This window comes from Onychostoma macrolepis, chromosome 01 (genome assembly GCF_012432095.1).
Source record: "Onychostoma macrolepis isolate SWU-2019 chromosome 01, ASM1243209v1, whole genome shotgun sequence".
NCBI lineage: Eukaryota > Metazoa > Chordata > Actinopteri > Cypriniformes > Cyprinidae > Onychostoma > Onychostoma macrolepis.
Genome location: NC_081155.1, coordinates 10971842 through 10996399, shown reverse-complemented (window position 1 = coordinate 10996399; position 24558 = coordinate 10971842). Strand labels below are relative to the sequence as shown.

Below are 24558 nucleotides of genomic sequence, written 5' to 3'. Positions count from 1 at the left end.
GATAGAGAGAAATGAGGATGCTGATCAAATGGCCAAGAAAACAAATAAATAAATAAAATACACCAAAGATATAAACATAACACTAAGTGAAGCAGAAATGAAAGGAATAATTAGAGGGGCAGGAAGGAGAACACAATAATATCTAGTCTTTGTATTGGCTCTTAATCATTCATTATTTATTATCGACAAACATGAATCAGGTAATTGCAATAAATGTTTTTTACCAGAGACAGTGAAACGTGTTATTAAACTGTAGCATATGAACAAGAACAAATTCAATAACAGAAGAATTAAGTTTTTTGAATGTTGAAAATGTAACACTTCAGACAGTAGAATGACTCAGCACAGTATAAAGTCTATTATAAATGATCTGAAAGCAATAGGTATAATAAATAGGATGTAAATTCACTTTGTAAGCCCCCATCTCTCTCTCTCTCTCTCTCTCTCTCTAGTTGTATTTGTCAGTAATATCAGTCATGTTCACTCCAGTTCAGTAGGTGGCAGAAATGCACCTTTCAGTGGGTTTGCCAGCCACCATTAAAAAAGAAAGTGAAAGTAAAATCGATCGGCTTGTTATGAAAGCAGAAACATCTTAACACGAATATCAAAGTACTGAGTTTTCTTCATTTCGATTTTCTTGATGGGACTTAACAGATCTCGACATTATGAAGACCACACATCTTTAGATGTGTTTCCACAGAAGTGAGTGTTCAGTGTTACAGTGTTACAGGACTATTGACGAAACAACGTCGCATGCGAAGTGATCGCTTATATTTTCATTTTGTGCTTTTCTACCTGGTGCTGTATCCCATCCCGTTGTGTTTGTGGACAGTTGTTTTTTGCAAATTATAATTAGTATATTATAATTGTTATTTATACACAATTTTAATGGTTTAAAGTAGACATGAATTTGCGTTCAGAAGGCCGCTTTACTTCCGTCTCAGAAAAGACAGACAGACGGTGATATGCTGATGTGACAATCTTTATAAAAACAGTAGTTCAAGTCTTCAGATGTTTATAGCTTCTGACATTTACAGGATTTTACAACATGATTGACATCGTTTCCTTTTCTAGATTTATCAGCACAATATAAACTGCCTGGACAGGAGGAATACTGACTGCATAATGTGGTGTGGTGTGATGATATTTGCTAGTTTAGGCTATTATTTTTAGTCTTTAAGACTTTCTCATGTAAAAGAGCTGGCAAACAGTATGATTTTGAAAGTCTTGGGTAATTGATATTGATTTTATCGAGGGTGTTTGAACCTACCACAGACTTATGCATTCTCATTTTTAAAATTAGTTTTTTTGGGTGAAGAATTAAGTTGGTAAAGATTTTCATTCACAAATTACACCATTCTGTGATTTCCTCAAAATTAATTATGCTAGAATAATTTTAGCTAATTTAGCATAAATATTCAGTAAATGAACAATCAATCATTATCACAGTCAGGGGCCGACTTAGTGATTTAATTGGGGGCCCTAAGCAAATTCCAGGTCCCAGCTACAATAGCCTGTGTGTTCTTTTCCTTTTGTAACCCTTCACATTACAGTATCTATAGCAATCAGTAATTAGTTAGTCAACCTGATGTTGTTCTAAAGCTGTATTACCATGTGGGGGCAGTTGTGGCCAAATGTGGGGGTCCCCCTGGGGCCCTAAGCGACCGCTACCTACTTATTGGTTAAGTCCACCCTGATTCTAATGTTCCTTCATGTTTTATTTCAGTTCAGTCTAGAAGCAAAGGCCAAATTCATCTGAACCCAGCTGTGTGTCCGTGAAGAGTGACCGGTCAATGGATCCTCCAGATAACTTCAGTGGACAGAGCGGTCCTATGTTTAGGTAAAAACTGTATTAAAAATAGATTGATTTGTCGTAAGTCTGTGATAAAATTAAAAGTGATTATTTTAATGTGGATGCAGTGAAATGGCCCACAATCCCAAATCCTGAAAATTTTCAGGGAATGACTTACAGTGAATCCTTGATTTAGCATAAATATTAAGTTAATTAACAGTCAGTCATTATCACAGTAGCCACTTTTAAATGTACACTTTTTTGTAATTCTGATTAAAATCATTCCGATTGAAAGATTCGGTGGACTGTTAACATGAGACGTTATCTGATCCGAATGACAACAAATAGCCTACAAATCACCAGAGGAAAAAACGTTAATATTTTTTGCGTTAATATTTGTAACAGCTGCTTGTACTTTCTTAGAATAAACAAACTAATATTTGAATCCCTTGCATTCATTCGAGCGCTCAGTCATGTGGCCAGAACACATACACAGTCATAGAAATTATACAGCCGTCTTCTATCGGACCACACACAGAAACAAAATGATTTTTCATTTGCAGTTTCTAATAACTAAGTTGCACAGATATATCTATTAGATAAAATAAACACAATATATCTTGATCTCAGCCAGTTGATCAACATATCATCATATCGCCACAATTTCTGAATGTTAAAGCATTGAGGGATAAAGTAACAGTACGACCCTCTGTAATGCAGCTCTGAAATGAATTGCATTGTGATACTAAAAAGTAGTGATGGTGAAATGAAGCTTCATGAAGCATTAAACTTTACAGCCAAGTGGTTCACAAAAGGGTTAATTTCTGGAGGCTTCATTTGCTCACAATACCACCTGGTGGCCAAAGAGTGTAAAACAAGCAGATATATTACAGACAGAGGTGCAAAGTCCAGGGGTCAGAAAGTAAAAGTCCTGCCATATGTTTATTCCACCCATGAACTTAGCAGCTGATTTCACCAGAGGAGGAACCAAGTCATTCCTTTCAAGTCACAAACGAGTCTTGAGTCAAATCTCAAGTCCTCAAAGAGTTAAAGTTAATGAGATAATTAAGTGACTAATTAAATGATGATTGTGCATTAGTGATAAACACCTGCTGTTATTGAGAATTACAGAGGATCAGATGTTGATGTTTTATTGGTTAAAATGATGCCACCATCATGGAGATCAGTGTTTGCTTTAGTTGGGCTCTTGACCCTTTTAATAACTGAAAGTGGTTTGCTTTTAAGTAATTGCAATATTGCTTCACAACAAACATTTGTACATTGCTGAATTAAAAGCTTGAGGAAGCAGATGAGCTTACACTTTCTGCTTTTAAGTCACTTGAATGAACATCATGAAAGTGTCTCTCTTTGGTTTATTGAGTGACATCCAGCTATTACTGAACTGTGAAAAAGTTCTATTAAAGAAAGGTCACCGTAATGCTTAAATATTGGAAAAAAGAAAAACTGCATCACTCAGGCTTTTAGACGTGAACACTTATACAATCCTCAACAATGGTCACAATAATTATTCATGCTGCAGTGCATGATGGGAGTTTTTACTATGGTGTTACCCAGCATGCATTGCAGCATGAAGCATTTTGTTGATTGTCACCATTGTTGAGATTCATATGCTGGTTCTTGATGTCTGTGTGTGTCTAAATAGCACTGGAGATCACATTTTTATATGCGTTACAGAGATTTAAAATGTATTTAATATAACTAATAGAGCAACACTTTCATCGCATGCTGTAGTTTCAAAGGGTTAGTTATTGAAAACCTGAACATACAAATAAAAAAAAAAAAAAGAGTTATTTTGGAAGTAAACAAGTCAGCGCCTGATGATTATCTCATCACATGAAAACAGCTATTAGCTGCTCACTGCACAGCACTTATCTCTCTGCTTTATAACAGCACATGCACTGTTTCAGAGAGAGATCTGACAGAAGTAATCAAGGGCCAAGATCCCAACTAAAGCAAACACTGATCTCCGTGATGGTGGCATCATTTTAACCAATAAAACATCAACATCTGATCTTCTGTAATTCTCAGTAACAGCAGGTGTTCATCACTAATGTACAATCATCATTTAATTAGTCACTTAATTATCTCATTAACTTAAACTCTTTGAGGACTTGGGATTTGACTCAAGACTCGTTTGTGACTTGAAAGTAATGACTTGGTTCCTCCTCTGGTGAAATCAGCTGCTGAGTTCATGGGTTGAATAAACATATGGCAGGACTTTTACTTTCTGACCCCTGGACTTTACACCTCTGTCTGTAATATATCTGCTTGTTTTACAATCTTTGGCCACCAGGTGGTATTGTTATGGAATTAGTTTTGTGCCAAATAAAATGAATGTAATTTTTCAAGAAACTTATGAAAATATCAAGTGAAACTGAATAAAATGTCTTTGAAACTAAAAAATAAATAAATTACAGGCAAAATCTTTGACCTCGTTTTTAATACACTGCAGGTTTTGCAACTGTTTTCTCATCTTTCATTCGTTGATCTGTACTTACAAATGCACTTCCAGAGTTTTCATTTACGCTTCTAAAGTTTTCATTTACGATTCTGAAGATTTCATTTACGCTTCTGAAGTTTTCGTTCGCCATTCTGGCACAAAGCTCTCGTGGGGGCGGGGTTAACAGCGGTGTGTTCTCATTGGCTACTGAGTTTTTGATTGACAGCTTCTTGATCTGGAAGTGAAGGCGTCAGTATCGTTGCGCCTGTGTGGATGTGAGCGTCTGTTAGCGGCTTCCTGTTTCATTTTAATGATATAAAGTTAGGAGTTTTGTTCTTGAATTCAATCTGTATTTATCTGTTGCTACTACTCTGTCAACATAAGCTTTTAGGAGCACGAGAAAACGCGAGAGAAAAAGGTCATATTGAGGTTTAATTATTAAAGTACTGTAATACTGGAAATATTGTATAATGTCCAGTGTTCTCTTATTATATGTGTTTATTGCTCTTGATTCTTTTGCATTATAGGGTCTAATTAGGTTGAGCTGTTACATTTGAAATACAATACTATACTGTGATATTCAGACGTCAAGAAAGTCTCACTCCAACCAGGCAATCAAACTCATTTTATTACATATCCCACACAAACAATGTTCTTGCTGCCAATTGTTTTTATCATGCTGATCATTTTGTTTAGTTATTTTATTTAGTTAACATCATCTAACATTTAAAATTGGAAATACATTTTTAACAATCATCAACTCTTTCAAGTGTGACTTTTATAAACCAGTTGAATGAATGTAAATGAAAATATGAATTAATTCAAATAAATTGACATTCTTTATTGTCACTATAGCATATACACAAGTATCAAAGTGAAAGTCTTGGATGCAATTATGTTGTGACAGGAAAGACCAGAATCCACAAAACACTAACTGCATATATACATAATGCACAGTATTATTATAATTTACATTACCACACAAAATGCACAAGAACATAACATACAGAATGTTTAAAATTCATATGTTTTAAACACGGCAATGATCCTTTCAACAGTTCCTGTTACAGTATAAGTTACAAAACAGTGAATGAGTATCCCAGTCAACACGTGAGATCACACGATGATCACAGTGACATCAAACCATTCTCATACGCTGATACTCACAGTGTGAGTAATATGTGAACTCATTGTGAATTCAAAATGTTGAGCAGGTTGAGAGGAAGCAGCTCAAATATCAGTCACGGGGGTACATTCTACTTCCTGTTTCTCAACACTATCACAGAGATATTACAGTGCTCTCACATGATGAGCTCATGAGTGCACGCCCAGCTAACAGATTTCTGTTATAAGATACAAGTGAAACATACGTTACCATCATGGTGAGTAGTGTTTGCTTTAGTTGGGCTCTTGACCCTTGACTTTATAATGTTGTATATTTTTGGGGCTGCTGTAACTGCACATTTGTTATGGCAAGAAAAACCAAAAAGACTGCAACCAGGTGATACTGGTTTGTTATTGATGATAACACAGTCATCACTTACACTCAATATGCAGTCTTAGTGAGATTTTATTAATCAACATTTTCTAAATATAGAAGCTCTGTGATTACACAGTATAGAATCCAGCAGTCTCATCAGTTATGAAGAATAAAAGCATAAGACACAAACATTAACTATCCTCTCATTTAAAAACAAAGAGAGACATCAAGAATCAGTGTATGAATCTCAACAATGGTGACAATCAAAAGCTTCATGCTGCAATGCATGCTGGGTACCTAGTCTCTGTGCAGTGAGTGCACTTTGACCTCACTTTAGTATGAGCACACAGTGAGGGCGCTGTGAGGTTACACTTTTAGCTCACTGTTACCTCACATTGTGACCTCATCACGAGTATCCTGTGAGATCATGGTGACATCACTGTGAGATCAAATTGTTGACTGGGATGTAATGTACTGGAGTGCAATATCAGTCTTTACGGGGATAGTCCACGGCAAAAAAATAAAATTCTTTCATTTACTCACCTTCATGCTATTCCAGATGTATATAACTTTCTTTCTTGACACAAAGATTTTTAAGAAAATAATCCATCTCTGAGAATCCACATAACACAAGTGAACTGTAACCCATGCACATTTGACAGTTGAGTGGAAGCGATTATTAATAGTCAAAAGTTTATATTATTAGTGTTTTTCTTATCTGTTGTTTCACTTCAAAAGATACTGATTTAAAAACTAAGGTCAGATGGATTACGGTCACGGTCGCTGTGTGTGCTTTTTAAAGCATCTTTAAGACTCACAGAGAGATTAATTATTTGCCTAAAAATCTTAACTTGTGTTTACCTGTCCAGTAGAAAGAAAGTACAGTAATATGCATTTGAGACAGCATGAGGGTGAGTAAAATTAAAAATATATATATTTTTATTTTGAACTATCCCTTAACAATCATATGCTGTTGGTATGCCAATCCAAGATCAGCATAGACTAATAAGAATAAAGTGCAACCTCTTGTGTACTTGTGAACAGTGTTTGTTTTATCTAGAGCTCCAAAGAAGTAAAGATATTTACATAATATCAGGTGTCTGAAGATCAAGATCCCCGTCATTCAAAGGTGATGTGTCTGAACACAATAAAACTCTTGTCTGATGAGGGCTCTCTGGTACTATCACTACATCCTCTGGGTCAGCATCAGAAGTTTATGGAAGAGTTGCTCTTCTCTCTGGAAACAGAGAAAGGACTTGTATTGTATAGTCTAACAATACAAACTGCTTTGAACTCCCATGGCACATTTCAAACTTAAAATATTTCAAACAAATAAATACACAATATAATTATTGAATATATATATTAGTATTAACTTGGTACTAAAATACCTCAAAGTTATGTACCATTAATCATCTGTAATACCGCTGTGTAACCATTAGATGGCTCTGTATAGCCCTATATAATCATGACTGTGTATACCCTAGTTGCTGGAAACTGTTTTCAGTCATAATTATTTGCATGTATTAGGTTTTGCATTTGGATATATATTTAGGCATTATTTGTCAAAGTTTGTTTGTTCCCCCGAAATGTTCATCTGAAGTGACTATTTTTTCATTAACAGAAAAAGCATGGTAAAAAGGCTTACATTGCTAAAGCTGACAGCGCAGTGGTTGACAGCGCGCTTGTAAAATAGCATTTTCGAAGCAACATATCAAAGCAAATATGATCTAATTGAAGACTGTAACTGTGTGTAGATAACCAGGTCCTGTGATTGGACTAAATCAAGAACACTTACCGTGAGTATCCTGATAACGACGATGATTGATGATCATGATGATTATATCATTCATCTGTGCTATTCCTAAGAAATCATCTCATCAATGTAGTGTAGCAGCAGAAAAATACTGATAAAATAATAATAAAAAATCTTTATATATCATTTTATATCATTAAAATGAAATAGGAAGCCGCTAACAGACGCTCACATCCACACAGGCGCAACGATACTGACGCCTTCACTTCCAGGTCAAGAAGCTGTCAATCAAAAACTCAGTAGCCAATGAGAACACACCGCTGTTAACCCCGCCCCCACGAGAGATTTGTGCCAGAATGGCGAACGAAAACTTCGGAAGCGTAAATGAAATCTTCAGAAGCGTAAATGAAAACTTTAGAAGCGTAAATGAAAACTCTGGAAGTGCATTTGTAAGTACAGATCAACGAATGAAAGATGAGAAAACAGTTGCAAAACCTGCAGTGTATTAAAAACGAGGTCAAAGATTTTGCCTGTAATTTATTTATTTTTTAGTTTCAAAGACATTTTATTCAGTTTCACTTGATATTTTCATACGTTTCTTTAAAAATTACATTCATTTTATTTGGCACAAATCTAATTCCATATATTGTGAGCAAATGAAGCCTCCAGAAATTAACCCTTTTGTGAACCACTTGGCTGAAAAGCTGAAAAGCTTCATGAGGCTTCATCTGCCCATCACTACTAAAAAGTTTTACTGTACTTAAACAGAACCAATAAACGATTTCTTACCAAGAGTTGCTGAAATCAAAGGAGCGTTGCTTTATGAGCACGGAGAGTGATCGCAACGAGCTCTATCACAAATAACATTTCCAAGCGTGTTTTCGTACATTATTCATGGCGTGAGCACTTATAAATTCAAGCAGATTGGAAATTATGAATCTTTAATAAATAAATACAAATGACAAAGGCTAATTTTGGTCAAGTTGTTTATTTTCATTGAGCTATACTGTCACCACTGTGTTGTTTCTAAACTGAAAAGCTGAAAATTGCGCTTCATTTCAGATCCGTTCTCCACTCCGGTCATGAGAGCAGATATAGCAGTTCATTACACAGCAAGCGTTCTCCATTCTGATGTGTTTTTAACCGTGTAATTTAATTTTTAACTTCTGCCTCCACTATTTCTCAGTCTCTACTGTAGTGTCGGTGTCCCCAAATTACAGAATGCTGCAAAGTAATCTGTTTAACACGTTTACATGGCAGGATTTTAATTTAGTTCAGTTTATAGAAAGGTTTATTCCACCCCTCTCAAACCGATTACAATTTCATTCGGTTTGGGCATTTTTATTCTGATTGAGGTGTTTATATGGAGCATTTTCATTCGGTTTGGGCATTTTTATTCTGATTAAGGTGTTTATATGGAGCATTTTCATTCGGTTTGGGCATTTTTATTCTGATTGAGGTGTTTATATGGAGCATTTTCATTCGGATTGGACTTTTAAACCAATTACAATGCTTCATGTAAATGCACATAGTGTCTAATTCTAACTTTCCTTCATGTTTTATTTCAGTTCAGTCCAGAAGCAAAGACGAGGGTTATCTGAACCCAGCTGTGTGTCCATGAAGAGTGACCGGTCACTAGATCCTCCACATAACTTCAGTGGACAGAGTGGTCCTAAGTTTAGGTAAAAACTGTGTTAAACATGGGTTGATTCTTCGCAAAGTCTGTGATCAAATTAAAAGTGATTATTTTTTTGTGGATGCAGTGAAATGACACAAGACTCCAGTGTGTACGCACAGATGTGTGCGTAATGAGTGCGTAAGAACAGTTTCATGCAAAGTGTAGGATCTACCAACTTGTACTTATTTGTAGGAATGTGTGTAAATATAAGCACAACTCTGAACATGCTTATGCAGAGAATGTAGTGGTGGTGATTCTGCAAAAAGAAAGTGCTGGCGCGTGTTTCTCAGTGTCCTTTATTTTCAAATACTTAATAATTTCATACAGTTCAAGCTAGACATTTGCATAATTGATGTGAAAAGCTATAAAAGACAGCAGGGAAGTCATTTGAAATGTAACTAGTGTCATGGCTGATCTCGCTTTGCTGGAAGATTCGGCAAGCCATGCACTGTGCAGAGAATGTGTTTTGGTACTGATTTCTTTGTCATGATTTCGGTGAGGACATATACATTCATGTGATTTATAAAGGAAGGTGTTGTCACATATATGGTTTATTGGGGGTGTTTCTGAATGCAAATAACCATGAACGTGAACGAGCATGATGTTTAAACGTGTGATTTATCAACAATGATTACTTGTGTGTGTGAGAACCGTGAGCACACGTTTGATAAATAAAGATTTTTTTTATACTTGCACACATTCTAAATTTCATTCGTAGGACAGAATATAGAACCTTTTCTATGCACTGTTGATAAATCAGGGCCCAGGAATGTAAAATCAGAAGCAAATGCAGATGTAACCATTAGTGTGCACTTATTAAGGGAATGAGTTATACAGTACCGCATCATCCCTGACACATATTTCCATTTTCCAAATAAAAACAAGTCCTGAAATTAAATTGGACACAAATGTCCTGATTTCCAGAGAATGACTTGTGGCGAATCCTTTATTTAGCATAAATATTAAGTTAATTAACAGTCAGTCATTATCACAGTCATTTATAATGTTCCTTCATGTTTTGTTTCAGTTCAGTCCAGAAGCACAGACCAGAGTCATCTGAACCCAGCTGTGTGTCCGTGAAGAGTGACCAGTCACTAGATCCTCCACTTAACTTTAGTGGACACACTGATCCTAAGTTTAGGTAAACACTGTAATATACATATTTTTGATTATACATGTTTATATTACATTTATGCATTTAACAAAAATGTTTGTGTTGTCAGTATCCTGTCACGCATGTTCATTCTTTCTTTTTTTTAGTTTTGTGTTGGTTTTGATTCTGTGAGTGTTTTGCTGGTGTGTGTTTGGAGCATAGTGGTCAGGATCCGGTCCTTTCTGTCTGGTCTTGTTTTTCTGGTGTTGGATCCTGCCACTTGTGCTTCATGTCATCTTTCCATTTGGTTGAGCACATAGTGTCTGTGTTTATCATGTGCTCTTCTGTTTGTTCTCAGTCTAGTGTCTTGAGCCAACCCCCTCATTCTCCCTGTCAGTTCATTTGCTCCACCTGTTTTCTGTTTGAGCTACAGGAATTAGGGATTTTATTTAAAATCATATAAAATCATGTGAAAAGTATAAAATATATACTAACAAATATAATACAGCTGCAGTTATTGCAAACACTATTTCACTCTCCTACAGATTTAAAAATCTTTCACAATCCATCACTCCTCAGCACACTAGATCCAACACTGAGTGGTTTTACTGAGCTTTACTGTCTGAAAATACTCTTATTTGCAAAAAACAAAAAAATATTCTTATACTGTTAAAGCTTCTTATCTCCTCTACTATCCTGTAGGCCTTTCTGTCACGCTCTACTCTTGAGATCTACACATGAACAAAAAACTGTAAATTATATTTAATAAAAAAAATGCCAAGTTATCATAAAACTCTAGATGGTGCAGGTCATTAATGCAAACCGATGATATTCACAGCATTAAACTACTTGGCACAAGCTGATTGGTTCCTCTGAAACCCTCCACCTTCCCCAGCTCCATCTGTATAGATCTGCTACGGGTTATTATACTTGTGTATGCTACAGTATGTCTTAAATACTCTCAGTATACTTAAATACTTGTTTTGCTACAGTATGTCTTAAATACTCTCAGTATACTTAAATACTTGTTTTGCTACAGTATGCCTTATACACTTACAGCACCACATTGTACATCTGTACTTGCTTTGCAGCAGCAGCAATTCAACAGCAGCAGCGTGGCAGATCTATTCCACCAACACCGAATACATTAACATTGTCAAATCCATTACGAGAGTTGTCATGATAGAAATACATTTATTTGCAGCCAAAAAAAGTTACTGCATATGAATTATTTATATTGATGTCCAATTTAGTGGACAGATGATTAATCAGAATTTCCGCACAATCTAAAATTGAACAATGGTGTAACTCCTTGATGTCACAACATGTTTTTTATTAGCAATAAAGTCTCCTAGAATAGTCTCCTAGAATAGAAGGAATGGATGGATATTCTGAAGTGGCTTGGCATTTCTGGCTGGTCATCAGTTATTTTGGATTGGAAAAAAAAAAATCACATACAATGACTTGTATGCGTGGAAGGGTTAATGTACTTGAAGTGTGGACCAAGCGATAGGAAAATAAAAGTATTGGATTGGGACACGGTATTGGCAGATACTCAATATTCATTGACTCAGATCATATTAGGGGCATAAAAACTGATCCAGACAGCCGCAACTGGAATACATTTAATCACTGCATTTCACTCACTGATCTTTCTTTGTTTCTCTAATTTTGTAATTTCTCTAATGTTTTGTTAAACCTTTGAATAATAAAGACATGTTGATATTATGACGGATTGTAATATAATATCACATCCTTATAGCACATCACCATACTGAACCGTCTTGATTAAATTAAACGAAGATCTCTTAACAAACTGTTTGTTATACTACAATAATACTACATGATGTGTGCACATATTATGAACTATGAATATACAAATTCTAATAATTTGTTATTTATTCTTACAGCCATCAACATGCTGAAGCCCTCAAGACATTCAGATCAAATGTGAGGAAGAAGTTTGAGTGTCTGTGTGAGGGAACAGCGACGCAGGGAAACCCAACACTGCTGAATGAGATCTACACAGAGCTCTACATCACAGAGAGTGAGAGTGAAGAGATCAATAATGAACATGAGGTGAGACAGATTGAGACTCGATCCAGGAGAGCAGCAACAGAGGACACAGCGATCAAATGCAATGACATCTTCAGACCTTTACCTGGACAAGACAAACCCATCAGAACTGTGCTGACAAAGGGAGTCGCTGGCATTGGAAAAACAGTCTCTGTGCAGAAGTTCATCCTGGACTGGGCTGAAGAGAAAGAGAATCAGGACGTCCAGCTCATATTTCCACTTCCTTTCAGAGAAATCAACTTGATGAAGGACCAAACACTCAGTCTTTCAGATCTTCTGCATATTTTCTTTCCTGAAACCAAAGAAATGAAGCCATTCAGTGGTGAATATAAAGTTGTCTTTGTTTTTGACGGTCTGGACGAGTGTCGTCTGTCTCTGGATTTTCAGAGCAGTGTGAGGTTGTGTGATGTAAGTGAATCAGCCTCAGTGGACGTGCTGCTGATGAACCTGATTGCTGGGAATCTGCTTCCCTCTGTTCTCATCTGGATCACCTCCAGACCAGCAGCAGCTGACCTCATCCCCTCTGAGTGTGTCCATCGAGTGACGGAGGTACGAGGCTTCAATGAGCCACAGAAGGAGGAGTACTTCAGGAAGACAATCAGTGATCAGAGTCTGGCCAACAGGATCATCTCACACCTGAAGTCATCAAGGAGCCTCTTCATCATGTGTCACATCCCAGTCTTCTGCTGGATCTCAGCCACTGTTCTAGAGAAGATGATGAAGAAATCATGGAAAGGAGAGATTCCCAAGACTCTCACTGAGATGTACACACACTTCCTGATCATTCAGACCAACATCAAACATGAGAAGGACTATGAGATGAAAGTGAAGGATGAAGACATGATAGTGAAACTGGGGAAACTGGCTTTCCAGCAGCTTGTGAAAGGAAATCTGATCTTCTATGAGGAAGATCTGAGAGAGTGTGGCATTGATGAGACTGAAGCATCAGTTTACTCAGGATTGTGCACTCAGATCTTCAGAGAGGAGTTGGGTTTGTATCAGGGAAAAGTCTTCTGCTTTGTTCATCTGAGCATTCAGGAGCATCTCGCAGCTCTTTATGTGCTGCTTTCATTCCTGCTGGACAAGAGAGATGTGCTCAATGAAAACCTCAGCTCAAATCATGCACACGAGTTCACATGTCACACAATATCTGACCTGCATCAGAGAGCCGTGGACAAGGCTTTACAGAGTAAGAATGGACATCTGGACCTTTTCCTCCGATTTCTTCTGGGTCTCTCGCTGGAGTCCAATCAGACGCTCCTTAAAGGTCTTCTGACACATGTTGTAAACATCTCATACAGTGAAGAGAAAACGATTGAGTACATTAAAACAAGAATAAGAATGAATCCCTCACCAGAGAAATCCATCAATCTGTTCCACTGTTTAAATGAACTGGGTGATCAGTCTCTCGTCAGTGAAGTCCAGAAGTATGTAAAATCTGGAGGTCTATCAGGCGCCAGATTGTCCTCGACACAGTGGTCAGCTGTTGTCTTTGTTTTGTTGACCTCCGAGCAGTTAAATTTGATTTGAGTAAATACATTAGCAGAGAGCAAAACCAAAACCTCATGACACCTGATGAAGTTCTTCTGAAGCTCTTGCCTGTCGTTGAAGCCTCCAGATCAGCTTGGTAAGCAGCACTGAGTTTAATCTTCAGATGTGTGTTGCAGTGCAGTGCTTTTCTTTTATCTGTTGTCAGTGGTAGTATTAATTTTTACAGATTATACACTTAGACACTTAGGTGTCTCTTCCTTTCCACACTAACAGTGAACATGAGATTAAGATGCTAATTTCAAGGATTGGGTTTTGAATGTCTGTCACTTTTGTTTTCTGTGAATGTCTGTGAAACCTCATCTATTGCTCTTCAGTGAGAATATCTCTAATTACTAATATAGTGAACTTTGCCTGTGTGTAAGTCTGTACAGTTATGTATTTGTGAATTTTATGGTTGTTGTTTTGTGCTGTTAAACTTTATTTAAACTGAGAGAGTGAAGTGTGTGTTGTTCTGCAGGTTAAGCATGTGTGGCATTACAGATGAAGGTTGTGCTGCTCTGAGTTCAGCTCTGAGGCCACGTACACACTGCAGTTAAATTCGGTTGACAGTTCACCTTTTACTCCTTAATCGCGTTCTGTACACACATAATTCACTAAAATACGGGAGTGACAACCACATTCGACAACCGCATTAACTCCTGAAAAATACAGGTAGTGACAACCGCATTTACAGAAATTCTACGCAGTGTGTACAGAACTGAACTGAACAACTAGTTGTTATTGACGTATTTGAACGTGTGTCGGTGTCTTTGTCTGTGTGTGAGATGCAAGAAAATAACTGTGAAAAAGTCTTAACTTGGCTAGCTTTTTTTCTAATTGAAATTCTTATCATTTAATATTTATGAATGACTGGCATACTACTTTACATACCCCGGTGTATATGGCAAATATAGGTACAGGTAGCTCAAATAGTAAACCATTTTGAAGAATTTTTACACATCTCTTTTACATCGATGGACAGTTTAATTTAACTAAAGTTAAAGGTCATATGACACAATGCTCTGCTCTGGTCCAGAAGACTTGGAATGTAGTGCAGAATGTGTTTGTAGCTTTTATTAATCAGTATTTTACAATGATTTCTGAAGGATCATGTGAAACTATAGGCTGGAGTAATGACTGATAAAAATTCAGCTTTGCATCACAGGAATAAATTACATTTTACAATATCTTTAATAGAAAACCAGAATTTTATGTGTAATATTTCATAATATTATTGTTTTTATTATATTTTTGATCAAATAAAGTCTCATTTCAAACTTTTGACCGCTAGTGTGTATATAAAATAATGTATGTGAACTAATTATATTTTTATTATAATATATATCACTTTCCTAATCATAGCACTGAAAGCAAAGGTCTTCAGATTTACAATGTTATAGAGTAAGTTTGACAATGATATTTTACCGATTTTTAAAATATTTTTTTAGACATGTAAACCACGGAAGAAATCCTGGATAGAAATATACAAACATTCACTCTTATCTCATGTCTGGTGAAAACTGCTACGTTAATGTACATCATGATGAATAACATTAACATAAATTGCATTCAAATCTGAGAAATGAAAAGGTCAGTACTAGTTTGCATCCCTGAAAATTGTGTCGATTTAACTTTTTTTTTTATCGTAAACATTTGGCAAATATTGCTGAATTGTGTTGTCATGTTTATCTGCTCACATCTTACTTCAGCTCAAGTGCCGCACAGCTCAGCTTCAGTGAACAGAAAATCTTGATTTGATTGACTATTTAAAACTTTTTGACATTGACAAGCTGCTCCACTGAGCAAGAGCTCGCTGAATTAATGACAATTTCTGACTCAACTGGGCCGCACTCGCCATTTGTAGCCTAAATCCCAGATTGAGGGATATAGGCTACGTATACTTACTATAATTCATTCTTTATATATATATATGCAGCACCCCCCGAGAAAACTGTGCTCCAGATGGCCAGTCCACCACTGGCCCGAACTTCTCACAGATTTAAGAGATGTTTTTAGCATTAACCCTCAGGCTGTGTTCGGTCATTTTGACACGGAGAGAATTTTCTTTCTCCCGAAAATGTTACTTAATGTTATCGCATTGGACTAAGAATTACTGACTTTGTTCACACAGGGCATAACTACTTCCAACGCAAAAATTGTTAATTTTCGTTAAACATTTTTTATGTTATTAAGTCTTGTTACACTTGTGGTGTTCCCAGTCAAAAATGACTGGTGTTCAAAAAATTGCTTATGAATCTCTTGTTATGCAATATTATCACATAATGTTGGTATCGATCTTTAGCATTTAATTTTAGCATTTAGATTTAGCATTTAATGCCATAGTCTGTGTTTGTGTCATTTTTGTTCTGCTGAACTGAGAGTGACGAGTGTGTTGTTCTGCAGGTTGGGTTATTGTGGCGTCACAGATGAAGGTTGTGCTGCTCTGAGTTCAGCTCTGAGATCAAACTCACATCTGAGAGAACTGGATCTGTCTGAGAATGAACTAGGAGATGCAGGTCTGAAGCTGATCTCTGATGGACTGAAGGATCCTCGCTGTAAACTGGAGAAACTCACGTAAGATCATACATTAATCTCAACATGAAAATGTAAATATGATCATTTCTGAATGCAGTGTCTTCAAATTTTGGCACCCTTGGTAAATATGAGCAGAGCATGCTGTGGGAAAATGTTTTTATTGTTCGTTATCTTCATATTGTTTATTTGTCTGTCATTCAAAATTTTCACAAAATATTCAGTCACCAATCATTTAATTTACATTTTTCATATTACATCTTGAATATATTATAAGCACAACAAACAAGACACACTAACCAGAACATCTACACCAGTCAGTGATCTTGTTTGATCCTTGACCGTCATGAACTGCAAAGCCAATCCAACTGAAAAACAAAAACAAATTATTCAGTGTCAATAATTTTAGCACACATTTAGGGGAAAAAATTATTTATTTCACCTGTTGTTCTCTAATTTTACTTCAGTTTAAAATTATATTTTTGTGAATATTTGTAATGAAAGACCAAGAGGATAAACGGTCTGTTTTGCTCATTTACAGTGAATTTACTGATGAACGTTTTCCTCCACATCATATCATCAGCAACACTTCCATCCACTTATTGCTTTCGATATTAATAATGGTGAAGTGTTTGCTGAAAGAAAAGAATAATTGCACCACAGAGAAGCTGTGTATTATTTCCAGCTACAACTAAAAAAACTCAACAAATGGAGTCTAGCGTCATGAGTGTGTGTAAGACTGAGCAAGGCTTCGCTTCTCCTGGCCATGAGTCAGAAATTAACAGGGCTTTTGACAAAAATGCACAATTAAACTAAATCTATTAATGCTTTTGCTAATAAATTAAAGTGAAAATTAAATGAATGTTGCTCTCTCTTCATTCTTTGTAGCTCAATAATATTAATTTTCAATAATATTATGCCTAAGATATTTTTCTAACACTCTTAATTTGTGTTCATGTTGCCGAATTAGCAATGTTATTGTTAGATTTGGCAACTTTTTAGACGACATTTGGAACCTTTTTTTGGAGCTTGGCACCTAGCAACAAATTTAGCTGTTTTTCAAACTTATTTGGCAACTTTAGCAACTTTTGAACAGTGACTCAAACAATAAAAAGGTGCGCATGTTTCCTCTGAATTACACGAAAAGAGTTCAGCATTGAACAGCTATCTATCAGTTTGGAGAGAGCTGGAGAGATGTGTTTAGCGGTTCACACGTCTGAATGAAGCTGCTCGCTGCAATCGTTCAATAATGATTGTTCGTTTATAATACACACCGTTATTAGCTTGTACTTGTAATTGTTGATCAGTTAGGAAGCATATTAACTAACTAGCAATACACTGCTTAAAACCTGTTTAGATTGTGTAGTTTTACCAGTTAATAAGACAATAAAATGTCCTTGTTCAAATATATGTAATTGATCATTAATTCATTTAAGATTCCCAGAAAGTGAAGAGCTTGAAGAAAGTCCTGTATTTAAGAAGAAAAATATCTGATCATAAAATAAATGTTTATATTTCTTTCACAAATAATATGTATTATGTTTATAATACTTTTACAAACAAATTTAAATAAATTAACATATTTAAAATAATTTTGGTGAGATATTTAATAACGTATTTTTTCATTAAATGCTTAGAAAACAAGAGATGGCCAGTCAGTTTGAGTTATTTTAATGTTGTATTTTATGCAATGACACAGTTTTCGCAAATTTTAGCAGTATATCGACCTGCCTTTAGCAACTTTCTTAGAAAATAAAATGGCAACACTGCTTGCACAAGCCTATAGACTGAAAACGTAACACAAATTTCTCACAAATTCACATTTTTATAGTTTACACAGAGATCATAACTGTATTGTTTCCAAAGAAACTGCATTTCAAACCCGTTTTCAAAAGTTTGTTTTCAGGCCCCCAAAACGTCTTTGTCATGTAAATAAACAACCAAAACACATGAAAGGTTTTCTGTTTTTAGTTGAAAATGGTGTTGTGTAAACGTCCCCTTAGACTTGAGACAAAATAATAATAATACCTCCTGAGATCGAACACACGCAGATTTAGCATTTAATCATCGTAGCCATAATCATAATTAGTTTCATATCATAATTAATCATAAGTTGTTTTTTTCTGCTGAACTGAGAGTGAAGAGTGTGTTGTTCTGCAGGTTGAGGGAGTGTGGCGTCACAGATGAAGGTTGTGCTGCTCTGAGTTCAGCTCTGAGATCAAACTCACATCTGAGAGAACTGGATCTGTCTGAGAATGAACTAGGAGATGCAGGTCTGAAGCTGATCTCTGATGGACTGAAGGATCCTCGCTGTAAACTGGAGAAACTCACGTAAGATCATACATTAATCTCAACATGAAAATGTAAATATGATCATTTCTGAATGCAGTGTCTTCAAATTTTGGCACCCTTGGTAAATATGAGCAGAGCAGGCTGTGGGAAAATGTTTTTATTGTTCGTTATCTTCATATTGTTTATTTGTCTGTCATTCAAAATTTTCACAAAATATTCAGTCACCAATCATTTTATTTACATTTTTCATATTACATCTTAAATATATTATAAGCACAACAAGAATAATATGCAAACAAGACACACTAACCAGAACATCTACACCAGTCAGTGATCTTGTTTGATCCTTGACCGTCATGAACTGCAAAGCCAATCCAACTGAAAAACAAAAACAAATTATTCAGTGTCAATAATTTTAGCACACATTTAGGGAAAAAATAATTTATTTCACCTGTTGTTCTCTAATTTTACTTCAGTTTAAAATTATATTTTTGTGAATATTTGTAATGAAAGACCAAGAGGATAAACGGTCTGTTTTGCTCATTTACAGTGAATTTACTGATGAATGTTTTCCTCCACATCATTTCATCAGCAACACTTCCATCCACTTATTGCTAGGGTTGGGTATCGTATGGGGTTTTTTTGATACCGGTGCCAAATCGATACTTTTAAAACGGTACCGGTGCCTAAACGGTGCCTGAACCGATACTTAAAAATAGTAAAAAATAAATAAAAATGACCAATTAATAATTGAATTGGCCATTAGCACTAAACACATGATGTCTTTTTCATTCATACTGGATGCCAGAGGGCGCCCTCACACAAAAAATCCACATACCCAGTCACAGAAGTAGCAAACTCATGAAGCTCCAGGAAATCCCCGATATGGACAAATGCATTGCTATGGATGTAACGGAGTAAACAAGATATAAACGTTTTGAATGATAAAACAAATACATTAAACACTCGACTACGACAGTGTATAGTTTATCTGTGTTATTCAAGCCATTTCTGGTATTTTCATAATAATTAAGTATATTTATAATCCATTGCCAATCGATGTATTAGTAGCCAATGGAACATATTTTCTGCGTCATTCTGTAACAAGAGGCTACATCAGATCACAAAAGGAAGCATTTAACGGGTATTGTGGAGTAAAAAGGTTATAGTGTTCTCTTTTGTTGGACAACAGGTTTAAAAACGTGAATGCAAGATAATTTTAGCTTTAGGCATTTTAATTTAAGAATGTTTAGCTTAGCTAGTTAATGGAGGGCTACCTGCTGCCGTCAGAGCAAGTGTAATTACTGCATTCACGCACTCCTCGGATGCTCTCATTTCCCGAGTTGTGCTTTTAAGTCGGAATGTGAAAACAGCACGCTCGCGTTACTACAAAGATTTGTTGGACTTGTATTATTAGAGCTTTCCGACTTTAGTTCACGTGCATTTTCTCAGTCGGGAAATTATTTTTCACGTGAGGTGCCGGTGATGCTTCTTACGTTCGTTTCGGAGAAACAAAGGACAAATATTTAAATCGATCGCTCAGGCATGGCACCGAAATCTCCGTTCTGATTCGGTTCTAGTACATACCGGTTACATAGGTACCGGTGCCATATTGGTACCGGGTTTCGGTACCCAACCCTACTTATTGCTTTCGATATTAACAATGGTGAAGTGTTTGCTGAAGGAAAAGAATAATTGCACCACAGAGAAGCTGTGTATTATTTCCAGCTACAACTAAAAAAACTCAACAAATGGAGTCTAGCGTCATGAGTGTGTGTAAGACTGAGCAAGGCTTCGCTTCTCCTGGCCATGAGTCAGAAATTAACAGGGCTTTTGACAAAAATGCACAATTAAACTAAATCTATTAATGCTGTTGCTAATAAATTAAAGTGAAAATGAAATGAATGTTGCTCTCTCTTGATTCTTTGTAGCTCAATAATATTAATTTTCAATAATATTATGCCTAAGATATTTTTCTAACACTCTTAATTTGTGTTCATGTTGCCAACTTAGCAATGTTGTTATTAGATTTGGCAACTTTTTAGACGACATTTAGAACCTTTTTTTGGAGCTTGGCACCTAGCAACAAATTTAGCTGTTTTTCAAACTTATTTGGCAACTTTAGAAACTTTTGAACAATGACTCAAACAATAAAAAGGTGCGTGTGTTTCCTCTGAATTACATGAAAAGAGTTCAGCATTGAACAGCTATCTATCAGTTTGGAGAGAGCTGGAGAGATGTGTTTAGCGGTTCACACGTCTGAATGAAGCTGCTCGCTGCAATCGTTCAATAATGATTGTTCATTTATAATACACATCGTTATTAGCTTGTACCTGTAATTGTTGATCAGTTAGGAAGCATATTAACTAACTAGCAATACACTGCTTAAAACTTGTTTAGATTGTGTAGTTTTACCAGTTAATAAGACAATAAAATGTCCTTGTTCAAATATATGTAACTGATCATTAATTCATTTAAGATTCCCAGAAAGTGAAGAGCTTGAAGAAAGTCCGCACACTCTCAAACATCAAAGAGTCACAAGCGAGATGAAAGCATATTGAGCAAATTGTGTTGGGTCAGTGTGTTTTCTGATTGATCATGTGATCTCTTAAATTAAGATGGCTCCAAGCTCTATTGTCAGATGTTTAATCACATATTTTTTCATTAAATGCTTATAAAACAAGAGATGGCCAGTCAGTTTGAGTTATTTTAATGTTGTATTCTACACAATGACACAGTTTTGCGCCGTGGTTATGTAATGTCACATCACAACATCATTCAGCAAATTTTAGCAGTATATCGACCTGCCTTTAGCAACTTTATTAGAAAATAAAATGGCAACACTGCTTGCACAAGCCTATAGACTGAAAACGTAACACAAATTTCTCACAAATTCACATTTTTATAGTTTACACAGAGATAATAAATGTATCGTTTCCAAAGAAACTGCATTTCATACCCGTTTTCAAAAGTTTGTTTTCAGGCCCCCAAAACGTCTTTGTCATGTAAATAAACAACCAAAACACATGAAAAGTTTTCTGTTTTTAGTTGAAAATGGTGTTGTGTAAACGTCCCCTTAGACTTGAGACAAAATAATAATAATACCTCCTGAGATCGAAAACACGCAGATTTAGCATTTAATCATCGTAGCCATAATCATAATTAGTTTCATATCATAATCATAAGTTGTTTTTTTCTGCTGAACTGAGAGTGAAGAGTGTGTTGTTCTGCAGGTTGTGTGGTTGTGACGTCACAGATGAAGGTTGTGCTGCTCTGAGTTCAGCTCTGAGATCAAACTCACATCTGAGAGAACTGGATCTGACTGGGAATAAACTAAGAGCTGCAGGTCTGACGCTGATCTCTGCTTTAAAAGACGATCCACATTATAAACTGGAGACACTGCAGTAAGTAGTAATGATTCATATATCACATAATAATGTCATTTAAACTCAATCTCAGATGTGTGTCAGCTGTAATGCTCCATAATGCATCTCTTACTGTGTTTTGTTTAGTGTTGACAGTTATTAAATGATGGTGAACATGGATCACGACAGACACATTGAAGCCCACAGAAACAGCAGAACTGAAGTCACGGTGATCCAGCGCTGAAGTGTGTCTGTGTGTTACAGGAGTTTACAGAGGCACTGTCACGATTTCTGGGATTTTAACAGCAGCTGCACACAGACAAGAGCAAGACAAAATTTAACATTTATAAAGTGTCTGCTTTTATTTTTATCTATTCACAATAAAAACTCAAAATTGCAGAAAAACAGGACGCTCTTTCTGATGCCTCCAGTCTCTGATTTTTTTCATCTGGAGAACATCACAAAAATGAACAAACAAATACAAAAATAAAACTTTCTATTGCTTCACACACGAGAGCTCTCCAGCAGATCCTGAACAGTGAGGAAGAATTCAGCTTCACAACAAGACTGTGATTGTGATTATGATTGTGATTATGATTGATTATGAACGGTTGTGTTTTGAAGAGTGACATGATCCAGCAGATGATATCATTTCTTATGAGGAAATCATTTATTCATAATTACATCAGTTACCATGTTAAATCTAGATAAGCATGTGCATGTTTTACTAGTTGTGCTATTTCAGACCTTTATTGCCGTTTTAGACCAGTTACTGACAGCAGAGGACTTGTAATATTGAGAATGAAATATGTTGTCCTTGATACACAGGCAACTTTTCAGTACATCTAAATACCACAAAACAAGTATATTTTATGCTGTATAAAATCAAAATTCTATATGCTTTATAATAAGATGTACATATACCAATATGATGTAAAACTAAGTGTGTTACTAACCGATATTATTGTAACAGTTTGTTATAAATACAGTGTAATGAGACTGTAGTCATTAATAATGTCTCCAGAGCCTAAAAACACAATCTGAGGGTTAAGCTCTAATATGTTTAAAACTATCTTTATATGAATGTAAAGATTTTGTACGTAAGAGTTATTAAACTCTTCTTCAGTGAAGTTGAGCTGAGTTTCGTTTGTGGGTGAATCCTGGATGAAGATGGTTTTTAACGTCTCTGTCAAATGTCTTGGTCAAGTTTGCTCATCTGACGAGGAAAAATAAGTTATTTTATGACATAACTCCAGTTCTTACATCATTATTATTTTAAAGAAAGCGGTTTGTGAAAAGCAGAATATTGTAGAAATAATTATACCAATTTACCAGAAATGAAATGCATTAACTCTTGATTAGGGATGCAACGATACCATTTTTTCGATTCCGATCCGATACGCGTTTTTTTTTTTTTTTTTAAATCAGTGCAGAATTTCTGTACTTCTGTGTCACTCTTTTGTGTGTTAAACACAATCTACTAGACAACTTCATTTTAATGAAAAATAATATAAAAAAATATATAGGGGTTGTTTACACCTTGTCACTTCATGCATTTTGTAAAATAAATCCGATCGCTCAAACCACTTCAGGAGGTGGTCTGGGCTGCATTCCAGACGAAACTGGACATGAATAAATGCATCTGGTTGTTGAAACCACATATGTAAATTTTACTCCTCCCACATTGTAAAAAATAATAAATGTGAGACCGTGTTACAGTCAGATATGACAGCGCTAATGCAACAAGCACCACAGCGGATGAGCTGAGTATCAGAAAGCCGACACGCAAACTGCCGCGAATGAAACTGAAAGTTAGATTTAGAAACGACGGTCAACACACAATCATCTTCATTAAAAGTAGTAGGCTATGGCAAACTTTCCAGTGCAGATGCCGCGCGCTCTCCTATTGCAGTCTTTGATCTCGAAATGAGCTGACAATTAATAAAACGCAGCGCTTTTGATTTCGTTGACGTGAACTTCATTAAATTGAAATATAGTGCAGGAATTGAAGATCCGTTTTGCGACGAGACATTTATGTAGCCAAGTGTAAATACGTTTTAACAAATCAGATAGCCTAGATATCCGATCAGCTAAAACGCACGAAATGACCAGGTGTAAACAGGCCCATTCATAATCTATCACATAAATACTAGGCTATTATAAACTAGGTTAGTGGATAATTTAGCAGCAAAAGTTATTCTGTGTGCACAATTGTATCAAATCTAAACATTTAGTGAAATAATATTATTTAGTGGGGAACAAATAAAAGTGAATATGTGAAGGACTAAACCTGGTAAAATGTTACACTTGCTCTTTGTATTGTTGTAAAACACATTAATGAAAACAAGTAATGTATTTATTTATAAATATAAACTACAAATTTAAAAAAAAACATTTATTTTAAATGTACAGCACAGTAATGAAGGCAGCAACATATGATAGAGGAGTCCTATCATATGTTGCTGCCTCCTCCATTATTGTGCTATACATTAGACTATTAATA

General features: G+C 35.8%; 1 protein-coding gene and 1 pseudogene across 1 annotated transcript in view; both read left to right on the top strand.

Annotated features, from left to right (window-relative positions):
- LOC131541334 (protrudin-like) overlaps window positions 1-24558 on the top strand; it is a 34092-nt gene that overhangs the window by 4418 nt on the left and 5116 nt on the right. The gene's annotated exons all lie outside the window — the stretch shown is intronic.
- On the top strand, window positions 556-22098 carry LOC131541401 (NACHT, LRR and PYD domains-containing protein 3-like; annotated as a pseudogene).